The sequence below is a fragment of the Dermacentor albipictus genome, chromosome 1, assembly GCF_038994185.2.
Source record: "Dermacentor albipictus isolate Rhodes 1998 colony chromosome 1, USDA_Dalb.pri_finalv2, whole genome shotgun sequence".
NCBI classification, from domain to species: domain Eukaryota; kingdom Metazoa; phylum Arthropoda; class Arachnida; order Ixodida; family Ixodidae; genus Dermacentor; species Dermacentor albipictus.
The window spans coordinates 201,049,838-201,065,417 of record NC_091821.1 but is presented as its reverse complement, the minus strand read 5'-3'; positions in this window follow the sequence as shown (position 1 = coordinate 201,065,417).

Here is a 15,580-nt window from a genome sequence, read left to right as displayed (position 1 = left end):
GGTATAGTGGTTGAGTATGCGCGTACTGTCGCTAACTCATTCAATACATATTTTCAGTCGGTTTTCTCCCGTGCTCACGTCAGTAATATACCCTTGTCAGAGTACAAATTAGCAATGCCTTATTATCTTGATAACAGAGCCCCGCATTTTGAACTTCGCTAGAATAGCAGCTTGGGCTTGTTGGTTTTCCATCATGCTAGTAACAGCGCAAAATGTTGCGCTGTTACTAGCAGGATTTTGAACTTGCTGCTACAAATAGACGTTAAAGGATAGTCTGGCCCTGATAATTCCTGAAGTACTTTCCTCAAACGACACGCGAGTCCCCCTTTCTGCACAAAACTTCCAGTGCATTGCCTGAAACGGTCGTCCTTCCCGCGGACTGGTCGTGCGCGAAGGTTGTGCCAGTTCACAAAGCTCGAGAGAAGCAGCTCCTAGACACATACAAGTCAATATCCCTAACCAGCACTTGTTACAAACTAATGGAACCTGTAATAAATAATACAATGGTGGCTTATCTGAGAGAAAACCTGCTATACTTCGGACAACACGGCTTCAGGCAAGGGCTTTCAACTGCTACTCAACTTTTAGAAATTATACGCGACTTTGCTACAACAGTCGATTCAAGACTGCAAGCTGACGCAATATTTATCAACTTTTCGAAGGCTTTTGATCACGTTCTACACGCTTTACTAATGTTCAAACTCAAATCAACAAGAATTAACTCCAAGATTGTGTCACGGATCGAAGCCTGTCTCTCGAATCAGTACCAGTTTGTTTGCGTAAATAATGCTGAATCAGACCATCTCAATGTACTTTCTGGTGGGCCACAGGGACCGCTTCTGGGGCCAACTCTGTTTCTGGTATATATGGTTGTCCCAGCAAACTTTAGCCAGAGTTTAATGATATGCCGATGCACTCTAAGACGACGCGACCAAATGCATGTTGCTGACTATTGTATGGAGTAAGCCACACTTTTTTTTGTAATAGTTACATAATTAGTCACGATTAATTAACCATCTTCGGAAGCAACGAAGTTAGGCAAAAAAATTCCAATTAGAAAGTTGTAGAGCGCTTTGTAAAACGTCCGATAGACAGTTTCCAACTTTCTATCTATTAAGCGTTAGTGTTTTCCCGTTTACTGCAGATGCCCGCGAAATTAAAAAAAATACCACGTGAGATGTCCGCTTGCGAGCCGTTATTTCAGCGCTCCCAAACGCTCTGCGTACAAACGAACATAGCATTTAGCCGGGTGTGCTGTTGCCACGCCTGCTTATCGCTAACATGAACAGCCGCTAGGGAATCACATTGGTGGCGTAAATCGCACAGCCAACGCCTGCGTCACTGCCCTGTCGCCTTTCAATGCTATGTTCGTTTGTACGAGAAATGTTTGGGGTGCGCTCCAATCACGACGCGCTAGCGGGCGTGCCCCGTGGTATTTTTTGTATTTCGCGGGCAGCTGCAGTAAGCGTAAGAACACTAATACCTAATAGATAGAAAGTTAGAAACTGTTTAATCGGACGTTTTGCAAAGCACTCTACAACTTTCTAACTGGAATTTTTTGCCTAACTTCGTTGCTTCAGAAGTTGGTTAATTAATCTTGATTAACTATCTAATTAAGCAAAATACAAAAAATAGCGTGACACACCACATGCAAAAGTGAGAAACGTGCATTTGGTCGCGTCGTCTTTGAGTGCATAGGCATATTTGTAAACTCTGGTTAAAGTTAGCTGGGACACCCTGTATATTATGGATATGCATGCATGGAACCAGGGGTAACAATGAGGTTTTTTCTGGGTGACTGCGTCATTTACACACCTGGTAAACAGTCGATAACCAGACAAAGCAGTTTAACAAGTCTGTAGAAAACATCGTTACGTGGTGCGAAAAATCCGACATGCAAATTAATACATAGAAAGCTATGTATACGAATGTAACACGTAAAAGAGAACCTTTAAGTTTCACATATAAATTAATTAATACTTCTGTGGAACGAGTTGACTCAGTAAAGTATCTTGGTGTCACAATAACAAGATCGTTGAAGAGGGACGTATACATTTCAATAAAGTTTGCACACACGCGTTCAAAGAACTCGGATTTTTACGTAGAAAACGAGTGACAGCCCCCACCTCGATGAAATTGACTGCTTAAAAGACTGGTTAGGCCGATATTAGAATACGGCAGCATATTATGGTACCCGCATCAAGACTATTTAAACTTTTCATAAGAAAAGATTAATATATGTTAATATATTAATAATTTATATAAGTATATGTTAATATATTACTTTCGTTCTTTCAAAATATTGTCCTTAGGTGCGTCCGAAGCTTTGTTCCTCTGAAAACTAAGAAAGAAAACCCAAAGGTCCGCTGGATGACTAGAGAATTACTACACAATCCCGTCGTATTTCCAGATTGAGACGCCTAAAGCGGGCGGGTAACTTCCATGCTACAGCAGAGTTTCATATTAGTAAGGATGAATATTGCGTTAAGTCAAAGGAAGCCAGTGAGTTTTATTATTATGCTACCTTTACTAATTTATTGCGCAGTAATCCTAGAAAATTCTGGAGCACAATGTTTCCAAATGTAAGCTCTAGCAATACTTTTATCGTTAACAATGCACCCTCTAGTGATCCTAAGCTAATTGCCACAGCATTTAACGAGCATTTTCAATCTTTTCACAATAGACAACCGCGATATTCCTCCTCACAAAAGTGATGTGTATCCCCCTATTGAAGATGCGTTTGTATCGGAGGAAGGTGTTCTTAATATGATCCTGAACCTTGATACGAAAATTAATTGCGACCAGATGAGATTCCTGATACGTTTCTTCATCGTTATTCTTTTTTGGCGTTGTCGCTACCTAACGCTCGTATTCAAGATATCACTATAAACTAGTATAGTCCCTTCGTCAAGAAAAACAGCAATATTTATTCCGTTATATAAATCTGAGGACAGACAATATTTGTTGAATTATAGGCCAATCTCTAGCATTCTATTTATGCAAAATGTTGGAGCACATACTGCACAGGCATATTTCAGACTACCATGTTGATAACAATATTTTATCTAACTTTCAAGAGGGCCGGGCAAAGGAACAAGAGTTCAGGATCGCCAGTCAGCCTATAGAGTTTGTGAAGGAGTACGTTTACCTAGGTCAATTAATCACAGGGAACCCCGATCATGAGAAGAAAATTCATAGAATAAAAATGGGTTGGATCGCATATGGCAGACATTGTCAGCTCCTGACTGGAAGCTTACCATTATCATTGAAAAGGAAGGTGTACAATCAGTGCATTTTACCAGTGCTGACATGTGGGGCTGAGACTTGGAGACTGACAAAGAAGCTTGAGAACAAGTTAAGGACCGCGCAAAGAGCGATGGAACGAAGCTTGCTAGGCATAATGTTAAGAGACAGTAAGATAGCGGTTTGGATCAGACAGCAAACGAGTATAGACGATATTCTAATTGACATCAAGAGAAAAAAAATGGAGCTGGACAGGTCATGTAATGCGCCGGTTAGATAACCGTTGGACCATTAGGGTTACAGAATGAGTACCAAGAGAAGGGAAACGCAGTCGAGGACGGCAGAAGACTAGGTGGAGCGATGAAATTAGGAAATTCGCGGGCTCTAGTTGGAATCGGATGGCGCAGGACAAGGGTAATCGGAGATCGCAGGGAGAGGCCTTCGTCCTACAGTGGACATAAAGCGGTATGATGATGATGATGATGATTGTTAGTGAGCTTTATTAAGGTTGCCAAATTGATTCTGTCTTTATTTACCTCTCCAAACCTTTGATACAGTTACTCACTCCAAACTTTTATGCAAGCTTGACTCAATATTTAACAATCCTTCTCTTGTTCACTGGATTACAAGTTTTCTTACCGGCCGTTCACAAAGCGTTTATTTTAGGAACACTAACTCTTCTGCAGTTGTCGTAACATCCGTTGTGCCTCAGGATACCGTCCTGGGTCCATTGCTCTTCTTGCTGTACATCAATATCTACCTTCTAACATACCTGTTAATATACGTTTATACGTGGACGACTGCGTGCATTATCAGACTATCACCTCACCTAAAGATAATATTCTTCTTAACGATTCCTTTGGTCATTTCTGCCAACGGTGCAAAACCTGAGAAATGACTATAAATTTTAATAAAACCGTGTACGTGTCATTTTGTAGGCGTTTGTTTCCATCCATGTTTCCTTAGGCATTTACTGGTGGCGCACTGGAAAAAGTGTCAGAATATAAATACATGGGCCTTTATTTTACTAATAACGTGTCCTCGTCTCATCATATAAATTATATTTGTAATAAAGCACTTAAAAAGCTAGGCTACTTACGGCGTACTCTGCGCACAGGTACTTTGAAAGTTCAAGTAACCACTTACAAAGCAGTTATCCGTCCACTTTTGGAGTATACCTGTGTGGTATGGAAATTACATAAGAAATTAGACACCGTGAAGTTGGAAATGGTTCAGAAAAAAGGCTATCAATTTCATCTACCGTCGATACGATAGCAACTTTTCTCCGTCTTCTAAACTTTCAGAGTTAATCTAACTACTCTCAGCATCCGTCGCAACATAGAATGCCGAACGCTCTTGCACTCATTAATTAACTCACCAAACACTTCTACCCTTAGTAGATACATAAAATTTGCTGAACCTTCGTCATCTAAGAGATATCACCATCTTAATATTGTACCCTATTGGTCTCGAACTGATGCAATTAAATATAGTTTTTTTTCCTTTAACCATTGAATACTGGAACTTGTTTCCTGGTGCCATTCGTTCTCTTCCGTTGGACGATTTTTTGGTTAAACTTGAATGTCATTGATCTATTTTTGGTTTTGTTCTTTCTTTCCGACCATGAGAGGGGAAGGGGATGACGTAGCACCCACGGGGCCCTTGGCGTCCGGCCATACCTAACACCCGCGGCGGAGGTGCAGTTCGCCATTAAGGGGACCACATACGCAGCTTCGCTGGTCATTCTTCTTTACAGAGTCGAAGGGCACTGAGTTTTCTTTATCTTCTTTACCACTACCTCGTAAACTTAAAAAAATCCGAGTACTTGGTGCCACCCTCGGACGTCACTCCAGTAGAACTAACCATGCTAAATGTATTAGACCATTTTTTTCGCGTTGTAGCCCACTAAAATACTCTTTTATTTTCCTTTAACAGTACAGCTCTGGAATTCCCTTCCAAGTGTCACTGTTTGTTCACTATCTGTGTACTCATTCGTGTAGGCACTCGAATTGCACCTCGAATCATTATCAAAATGATGAACGCATTGTCGTCTTGGCAGAGCTTAATTCAAAAATTTATTAACGACACATTTCCATGCCGCAACTTCTTGCACACGAGCCGGTGCCTGTACGTTCTTTCGTACTTGTCTGCACTTTGTTTTTGCACATGTTAGTCCATTGGGTGCACATGTTAAGATTCATTGCATTCGATACTGTTTGTACATCACACGGCGCACCCATTGTGCCTCTTTTTTTTTTCCTATATTACCTGCTTCTTGCACTTTACATGGCATACCCATTGTACATTTTGTTTTTATTGCGATAGCAATTATATGGGCGCTCCAGCCGCATTTCTGCCGTCGGCGTCGCCGTCGCCGTGAGGTTCCGTATGAGTGAAAGCGTATGAGGGTGAGCCGGCGAACGCGGTTAAAAATCTCGCGCGCGCGAGCGAGGAACGCGGCCCCTCTCCTGCGGCGCGCGAGGCAAGGGGGTTCAAGTGAGAAAGGAGGGGCGGACGCCGCTCCGTAGAGAGTGGAGACATGCGGCGTCTACTACGGCGTTGGCCACGCGAATCGCGGACGCCGTAGTAGACGCCTTGGGCGGACGCCGTAGGGACGCGTTGCCGGTGCTCGTGTCTTGAAAGCGGTCTATGACGTGGCCAAAGTGCGCGCCCGCGCGGGCGTCATCTTCAAAGCGATCTGCGATGTTTCCAGAGAGCGCGTAGTGCCGGCAGCTTCGTATGCGCTGTGCTTTCTACGTTCCGTACGCGTTGAAGCGACAGATGCATGGAGGTCAATTGGCTCGTGGCTGCTGCCGTGATTCCTAACTCCAGCGTTTCCACAGACAGCTTCCGCTGTCATAGAGCAATGTGTGATCATGTTTACCTGTGCGCTGCCAACGGTGAGACTCTCAATCCCTGGAATAACGAAGAAGTCGAAGATGCCGCTTGCTGGGCTCAAGCATTTCGCGCTATCATACATTGCTTACATGTATAGATATTACGAACATGTTTTTACAGATGGTTCTGTGATACAGACCTCTTCCGCGGCGGCCTACACGGTGCCAGGAATGGGAATCGCACAGCGATTCAAGATAGGACACAGGACGTCGTCTACAGCAGCTGAGTTGACCGGAGTTCGAGAAGCAGTTCGCTGCATACTGCAACAGAGTCTCGAGAAGTGGACAGTGTTCTGTGACTCAAAACCAGCACTGCAACTCATCAGCAATTATATGAGTGAGAGAACGGCATATAGTCCTCTGGTTCATGACATCATTTCTCTACTTGCTGAGGCGTCACACTCCGGGCATACCATCGTGCTGCAGTGGATTCCTGGACATTGTGGAATAGCTGGAAACGAACAGGCTGACGCGGAAGCAAAAAAGGCGCACACCGACGGAACCATTATAAAAATTCATTTTTCCCGGTATGACATTAACGCCTTGCTCCATACCTCCCTTAAAACTTCTACGGCACGACATTGGGACAACCCCGAACATCGACAAGAGCGCCTTCATGACTTGACGCTGGCTTACAATTCCGGCTTCCACTTCGGTTGCGGAGAAGCCAGGAAACACTCATTCATCGATTACGGCTGGGTGTTGCATACACCCACCGATACCTTCACAAGATTGGACAAGCACGGGACCCTGAATGTAGCGTCTGTCACACTCTCGAGACAATAGCTCACGTACTTTGTGTGTGCCCTCAATATGCGGCCGAACGCAGAAAACTCAAATCAATAGTTGACAGCTTGGACTCCCGTCCCTTTTCAAAAAGCTTTTGGGCGCTTGGAGGAGTGTTCACTGTGCCCAACGTGCCATAAAATCACTTTTGAACTTTTTAAGTGAGACTGGTCTAGACGATCGCCTTTAGAAGCTGTGAGACGTGCAGTCAACACGAAATGTGTTTGCGCAATAACTTTTTGGGACAATATTACTTTTTGCATGGACAAGATTACCGTTACGTGTATGCGCGTTCACTGCGCACCCGCATATTGGATAACGTGTATATAGTATCTCATTGTACCATAACATAATCACCCGCCACCTACCTTTCCCTGTATTTCCCACTTCCCCTTTCCCCAGTGAGGAGTAGCAGGCTAGAGACACGCTCTCCAGGCCGACCTCTCCTCCTTTCTGTACATTAAAATCTACTCCTCCTCCTACCTGTGCGCTCGTGACACCGTGCTGGTTAATTTAGTTAAAACACGTTGACGGGCTAGTTGGTTTGAATCCATGATAGAATGTGTAAGCGCGACTGAACAAGGACGTAGAAAGAAGCAGAAACACAAAGACAGCCCTGTCTCCGTGTGTCTGTTTCTTTCTACGTCCTCGCTGAGTCACGCTTACATGTTCTATCATTGTTAATTTAGTTAGTAAGTGAATGTTTACAAATTTATACAGCCGATAAAACTATGCTTACTTGGTACAGCTATCTACTAATTTGCTATCGCAATTGGTGCCTCGCCTTTCCGGCAGAACTGCAAATTTTTGTTTCTTTGTATCAACCATTTTTTACATGTATGTAGGGTCTGTTGTAACCATTGCCTTTTTGTTCTGAGCTTGATGCATTCCCTGTGTGACAAAACTCTACGACTGTACTGTTTGTATGTCCACTCCGGTATGAGCTTTTCAAGGCTTAAGTATTGATAATTTTTTTAAATGTGTTAACAATAACATTTAACGTTAGTCTCCCGGTTGTTTACTTCCAATATACGCGTATAGGTGAGTTTTAGACTTTACATAATTTTAAGTAATCTCCTGTGGGAGAATAGCACAGTTCTCGTCTTTGAGCTGGATTATTCAAGGAGGCAGATATCACTTGCACGAGAAATCGAAACGCTCAAGAAGAAATAAAGAATTTTGACTTTTTTTTTTACTTTACGGAACACATTGCAATTTTCGAGTTGTACAGCCGATGAGTTTGCAAAGCGTATCCACTTGAAACCTTTTCTCAGGATTACACCAGACATGCGCCGTCAATCCTGTGATAAAAGTGTCATTGTTTTCCCATTTAGCTTTTTTTAACAAAACGCCGTTTTGTGCACTAAAGTAAAAAAAAAAATAACTGGAACGTTAATGCATTAATACTACGATAATAACACTGCGGGAATAAATATCTCGAAACTTGTGTCATCAGCATTTGTTCCAAGGGGATACGCCTTGCACGCGAACTCACCTGCTATACAATTCTTAAATTTTAATACGTGCCATGAAATAATTAGTCAAAACTTAATTAGTGAAATTTCTTTATTAGTCGGTTAGTGCATTTCGATTTATCATGAAAGTAATGTCCGCCTAATTTAGTAAACCGGCACAAAAACTTGAGTTGTGCTATTTACAACAGGTGATATTTAAAAATTCCGCATAGTTAAAGAAAGCACCCTTATATAATATAATGTTCTCCAGTTGCGTACGCGGAAGTTTTATGTTATCACGCGATAACTCCCTGTATTCAGCATAAAAAAATTGTTGCACTTTTTTCTTTGAAACAATTTCAACCATGAGTACTGCTCCGTAGTTTGCTGGTGCTTAGCAAGAAGCTGCTTTTCTGTGTTAAGTAGTAAGTTAGCCGCCGTAATGATTGTACGATGTAATGATTGTACGACAGTAATTATTTTTACGATGCACCTTACTTCTAACAAAGCCTGTTCTAGGCTCTTTTTTTTCATCTTAACAAGTATTGGCCTGACAAATTTTGGGTGGCTGGCAAAGCAGGAGCTCAAAATTTTCTATATTTACTAACCCTTATTCATATCACACGCCAACTGGCTGTAACGACTTGATTTTGATATATAATATTTAACTTTCGAGCACGCGACCTGGATAAACTGACAACAGGTTTAAACGATGCCACGATAATGTCATATATGTTAACTTCCTGAAAAAAAAAAGAAAACGTTATTGCATATAGTGTGTTGCACCGCGCATTCCTGGATTGCCGGAAGTTCTGCATTAACTGTATATACCTATATGTATATTGCACCGGATCCTTTGAACTTCATCTTTCAACGCAAACATATTTATTTATTCGTTTATTCCATGAAACATCGAAGGTTCAGTATTCCTTCAGTGTGCTCATCTCAGCATAGCTAGGTACTCGGTATTTTTTAAATACTCTTTGTGTGTGCACAACAAAGACCTATGGACCAAGGAATAAAGTTAAAGAACGAGTAGATCTCAGGGGATAAAGTTAAAAAGAAAAAGAAAGTTTCTGCTCTCAAGCTGGAACCAAATATCTCGTTTTTTTCACGTTCATTCATTTCTGGCCGGTGTCACGGAAATATATTGTGGCTTTTGTCCGGCCACATCCCGCCTACACACCGGCTTACGTGAAGGCCTAGACTTCTCAGTACGCATTGTGTATTTTGTAATGTTTATTTTACATTAACGACAACGATCTGCAGTTACGGTCAAGTTGTAATGTATGAATGGTGCCATATATACTTAAACGCTGTGCTACAGGAGTGAATAAAAGCGCAGGCAAACGTTTCGGGCTCTTCGATCAAGTCATAATCTACAGGCGGTCAAACAAAGAAGAAAGGGAATTACAAAAATCATGTATTCAAAGGTAACTCAGTAATATATGCATAATAATAAATATTTATATTATATTATAATATAATATAATATTATATTATTATATATATATATATATATATATATATATATATATATATATATATATATATATATATATATATATATATATATATATATATATATATATATATATATATATATATATATATATATATATATATATATATATATATATATATATATATATATATATATATATATATATATATATATATATATATATATATATATATATATATATATATATATATATATATATATATATATATATATATATATATATATATATTATAGTGAATTCGTAAAGCTTCGTGTGAACGTACCAAAAAAGAGCGTATACGCATGCTTAGAGGTTGTAGCACGACGTTGTCTTTTCGGTAATCCAGTAACGTATCGATGACTTTCTTTATACCAACGTGTTGTATAGCGCGCGTGTGACTGGTCCCTGTTTTAACCAAGGGAAAAAGTCCCCGCAAATAAGAGCATCAGAAAACTGAATGGTAACACACTGGGCTCAACTTCTTGGGCAAGTTAGTATCAAGAGCTAGTGCCATGACAGCGCCGTTCAAGCGGAAATGGGGCCATCTGAAGGACGCGCCAGTGGAGAGGCTACAAAGTGATTGAGCTATCAGACGCTACATGCACACCGCGAGGACGGACGACGCTGCCATACTGAATAAAATTGCGCACTGCAGGAAAGCTGCCCCTTGGGTTTTTCAGCTCCTTTTGCTCCCTCTTGGACCGCACCGCAGACACGTCACGTTGCAGAAGGACGGTACATACGCTTTTTATTTGCCTCATTTACGGAATATAGCCTCCGTTTCATTTCTGTGAACTGCATGTAGCCAGTTAATGTGCCCATTGGGCTATCTTTTGGCTCCCGCACCAGCCTAAGACTAGAAAAGCATTTATTCATTCATCCATTCCTTTTTCTTCTTTGTACATAGTTATCACTATTTTCTTCAATAGCACCATAATCATGTATATGCAACTTAGTACCACAGTCGCAAGAAATTCTACATTTCCTCCCCCCCCTCTTTGTTTCACGTTCGCTCTTCGCATCCAGTCATTCGCACACCACCCGGAAGTCTCCAGTGCCATGCAAGAAAGCACGCTTGTCATGCCGCGTAGTGGGCGGATCTTTGCGCTGAAATTTCCTTTGTAGATAAATAGAACAGCCACAAGATACTGCGTTTTCTGAAATCATATTCGAGTGAGTGAGTGAGTGAGTAGGTAAGTAATTAAGTAAGTAAGTACGTACGTACGTACGTACGTAAGTAAGTAATTACGTAATTAATTAAGTAAGTAAGTAATTAAGTAAGCAATTAATTAAGTAAGCAAGTAAATAAGTAATATATTAATTAAGTAAGTAATTAAGTGAGCAAGTAATTAAGTAAGTTAGTAATTAAGTAAGCAAGTAATTATGTAAGTAAGCAACTAAGCAAGCAAGTAATTACGTAATTAAGTAATTAAGTATGTAATTAAGCAAGTAATTAAGTAATTAAGTAAGTATGCAAGTAGGTCATTAATTAGGTACGTAAGTAAGTAAATAAGTAATTAATTAATTATGTCAGTAATTCAGTAAGTAATTATTAAGTAAGTAAATAATTAGTTACGTGAGTAATTAGTTATGTAAGTAAGTAATTAAGTAAGCAATTAATTATGTGAGTAAGTAAGTAATTAGGTAAGTAAGTAAGTAAGTACTTAATTAAGTGATTAATTAAGTAAGTAACTGAACCAATCATAATTACTTAAGCATTCCTTAATTATTTACTTACGTATATACTTACTTAATTAATCACTTAATTAAGTAAGTAAGTATATACGTAAGTAAATAATTATGGAATGGTTAAGTATGTAATCACTTAAGTAAGTAAGTAATTAAGTAAGTAATTATTTAGGTAGTAATTATGAAGAAAGTACTTATTAAGTAATTCATTAAGTAATTAAGTGAGTAAGTAAGTGATTAAGTAAGTCATTAGTTATGTAAGTAAGTAATTAAGTAAGTAATTAATAAAGTAAGTAAGTACGTACGTACGTGCGCAAGTAATTAGTTAAGTGATTAAGTAAGTAAGGAATTAGGTAAGTAATTAATTGTTTAGTAACTATTTAATTAAGCGAGTGATTAATTATCTAAGTAATTATTAAGTAGGTAATTAATTAAGTAATTATTTATTAAGCACGTTAGTCGGTAATTAAGTAATTAGTGAAGTAATTAATTACGTGAGTAAGTAATTATCTATGTGAGTAATTAATTATGTAATTGATTAGTTGTGTAAGTAGATAAGTAAGTAACTAATTAAGTAAGCAAGTAATTAAGTAAGCAATTAAGTAAGTAAGTAATTACGTAATTACGTAAGTAAGTAAGCATGTAAGTAAGCAAGCAAGCAAGGAATTAAGTAATTAAGTAAGTAAATAGGTAAGTAATGAAGTAGGTAATTAAATAAGTAAGTAAGTAAGTAATTAATGAGTTATTATGTAATTAGTTAAGAAAGTAATCAATTAAGTAAGTATTTAGGCAGTAATTATTCTGTAAGTAATTCTTAAGTAATTAAGTAAGTAAGTAAGTACGTACGTTAGTAAGTAATTAAGTAATAAAGTAAGTAATTACGTAAGTAAGTAAGCAAGCAAGAAAGCAAGCAAGTGAGTGATTAAGAAAGTAATTAGGCAAGTAATTAAGTAAGTAGCTAAGTAGGTAATTAAGTAATTAAGTAGTTAAGTAGCTAAGAAAATTACCTAACTAAATAATTGAATTAATTAATTTACATATCTAATCACTAGCTTAATTAGCTAACTATGTATTCATCCACTTAATTAATTGCTTAATTACAAATTAATCAACGATTTAACTAGTCGATTAATTAACGAACTAATTATTTTAAAACAATTAGATAACTAATTAATTCATAAATTATTATAGTTAATTATATTACTATTATAATCATTTATTATTATTATATGTATAATTATTTATACTTAATTATAATTGATTATTACCCTATTACTCTATTAGTAGGTAAATAAGTAATTAACTAGGTAATTAATTAGTTACTTGACTAAGCGGGTACTTCGTTATGTAACTAATTATGAAGATAGTAATTCATTAGGTAAGTAACTAATTATTACTTAATTAAGCGAGTGATTAGTTAAGTAAGTAATTATGAAGTATGTAATTACTTAAGTACGTAATTAAGTAAGTCAGTAAGTAATTAAATACTTAAATGAGTAAGTAATTAAGTAAGTGAGTAGGTAATTAACTATTTAGGTAAGTAAGTAATTAAGTAATTAATTAGTTATGTAATTAGTGAAGTAAGTAAATAAGTAAGGAACTAAGTAGGCAAATAAGCATGTGATTAATTAAGTAAGCAAGTAATTAAGTAAGTAATCAAGTAAGTAAGTAGTTACGTAAGTAAGTAAGCAAGTAAGCAAGCTAGCAAGCAAGTAATTAGGTAATTAGGTAAGTAATTACGTAAGTCATTAGGTAGGTAAATAAGTAAGTAATTAAGTAATAATTTAGTAAGTAAGTAAATACGTAAGTAATTATTAAGTAAGTAAGTAATTAATTAAGTAATTATTAAGTAAGTGCTTAAGCAAGTAATTAATTAAGTAATTATTTAGGTAGTAATTATTGAGTCAGCAATTTATTAGGTAAGTAATTAAGTAAGTAATTAAGTAAGTAAGTACGTACGTAAGTAAGTAAGTAAGTACGTAAGTAAGTAAGTAATTAAGTAATTAAGTAAGTAATTAAGTAAGGAATTAAGTAAGTACATAATTCAGTAAGCAACTACGTAAGTAATTAGGTAGATAATTAACTAAGTATTTATTTATATTTAATGAAATACTTAAGTAAGCACGTAATTAAGGAACTAAGTATGTAATTACGTAAGTAAGCAAGCAATAAGCAAGCAAGTAAATAAGTAATTGAGTAATTAATAGGGTAAGTAAATAAGTAAGTAAGTGCTTAAGTAAGTAATTAATAGGGTAAGTAATTAAGTAAGTAAGTAATTAAGTAAGCAATTATTATGTAATTACTAAGTAAGTAAAAATAAGTATGTAATTGATTAAGGTAGTAATTAATTGAGAAAGTAAGTAAGTATGTAATTACGGAAGTAAGTAATTAGGTAAGTATTTAAGTAAGTAATCAGGTAATTAAGTAATTAAGTATTTAAATAAGTAAGTAAACAATTAAGTAAGGATTAATCAATTAATTATTTAAGTGATTAATTAGGTATATGATTATGTATGTCATTAATTAAGCAATTAATTAATTGGGTAATTAAGTGAGTGCTTAAGTAAGTAAGTATTTAAGTGATTAAGTAAGTAAGTAATTAAGCACGTAATTAAGTAAGTCAGTGAATAAGTAATTAAGTAAGCAAGTAATGAAGTAAGCACGTAACTAAGTAAGCAAGTAAGTAAGTAATTAAGTAAGTAAGTAATTAAGTAAGTAAGTAATTACGTAAGTAAGTAAGTCGGACGGACGGACGGACAGACAGACAGACAGACAGACAGACAGACAGACAGACAGACAGACAGACAGACAGACAGACAGACCTTTATTGACACGGTCCTGAGAAGGCCTGCCCTAGGGCAGAGCTGCGGGCCGCTCCCATGTGGGGACTGGTAGGCCGAGCCTAACTGCCGCATCGTGGGCTCTCTGGACAGCCCAAGTTTGCCGTGAAAATTCTGATCTCTGGATGGCAGAGCGCCATTCTTCCGTGATGTGATTGGGTCCCTGTGACGAGGGGCATCGCCAGAGCATGCGTGCGAGTTTGCTAACAGCCCCACAGTCGGTGAAAATAGAGCTAAAAGCCTCTGGAGGGGAGGGAGGGAGGGAAAACTTTTGAGTCTTTCGAGAGTTTCGCGGTTACGAGGTCTCCGTCGTCTTCATCTTCTTGGCGCTGGCGACTGGAGACCTCTCTTCAGCAAGGGTGGGCCCCTATTCCAAGACTCCACTGAGTCGCGCTGCATCGCTCGCGTGCTGCACTAGGGCCCTTTGGGCCGTGAGCTCGCTGCTGGTGAGCCGACTCTCTCATTGCTCCGCACTCGGGTGTTCGTGTTTGTGGAATGCTTTGTTGCGTTCGCACTCCCAGGTGATGTGGTAGAGTGTAGGTTTGGCACCGCACCAAGGGCAGGTGGCCCTGTATTGTGTCGGAAACATCTTATTGAGCACGTGTAAGTTGGGGAAGGAGTTTGTCTGTAGTCTGCGCCAGCTGGTCGCTTCCTCCTTTGAGAGGTCTTTGTGTGGTGGCGGATATCTAATTCTAGTTCCTCTATGTAAGTTCAGGGTCTCTGCGTATCCCCCCTCGCAAGCCTGTAGGTGGGTCTCCGGGGCATTCGACCACCCAGCTCGGAACGCTTCACCTCGAGCTAGGCTGTCTGCCCTTTCGTTCCCCACTATGCCTACGTGACCCGGGATCCAGATTAGTTTGTGTCGGGGCTTTTCCTTCTCGGCGGAGGTGGCTCCGCTGAGTATTCTGAGGGCAGTTTTGCTGATTCTGCCTCTCGTGTAGTTTCTGCACACCTCTTTTGAGTCCGTCAGTATGTTGAGAGATCGGCCTGTTCTATAACCTTCCGCTGCCGCCAGCGCTGCGGCAATCTCCTCGGCCTCCGCTGTGCCAGCGACCTTTGCTGTGGCATACGTGATCGGGTTTCCTTCCCTATTAACCACTACCGTCGCGGCCACGCGTTCTCTTCCGTGTGGATATACGGCGGCGTCCGTGTATACTGTATTGTCT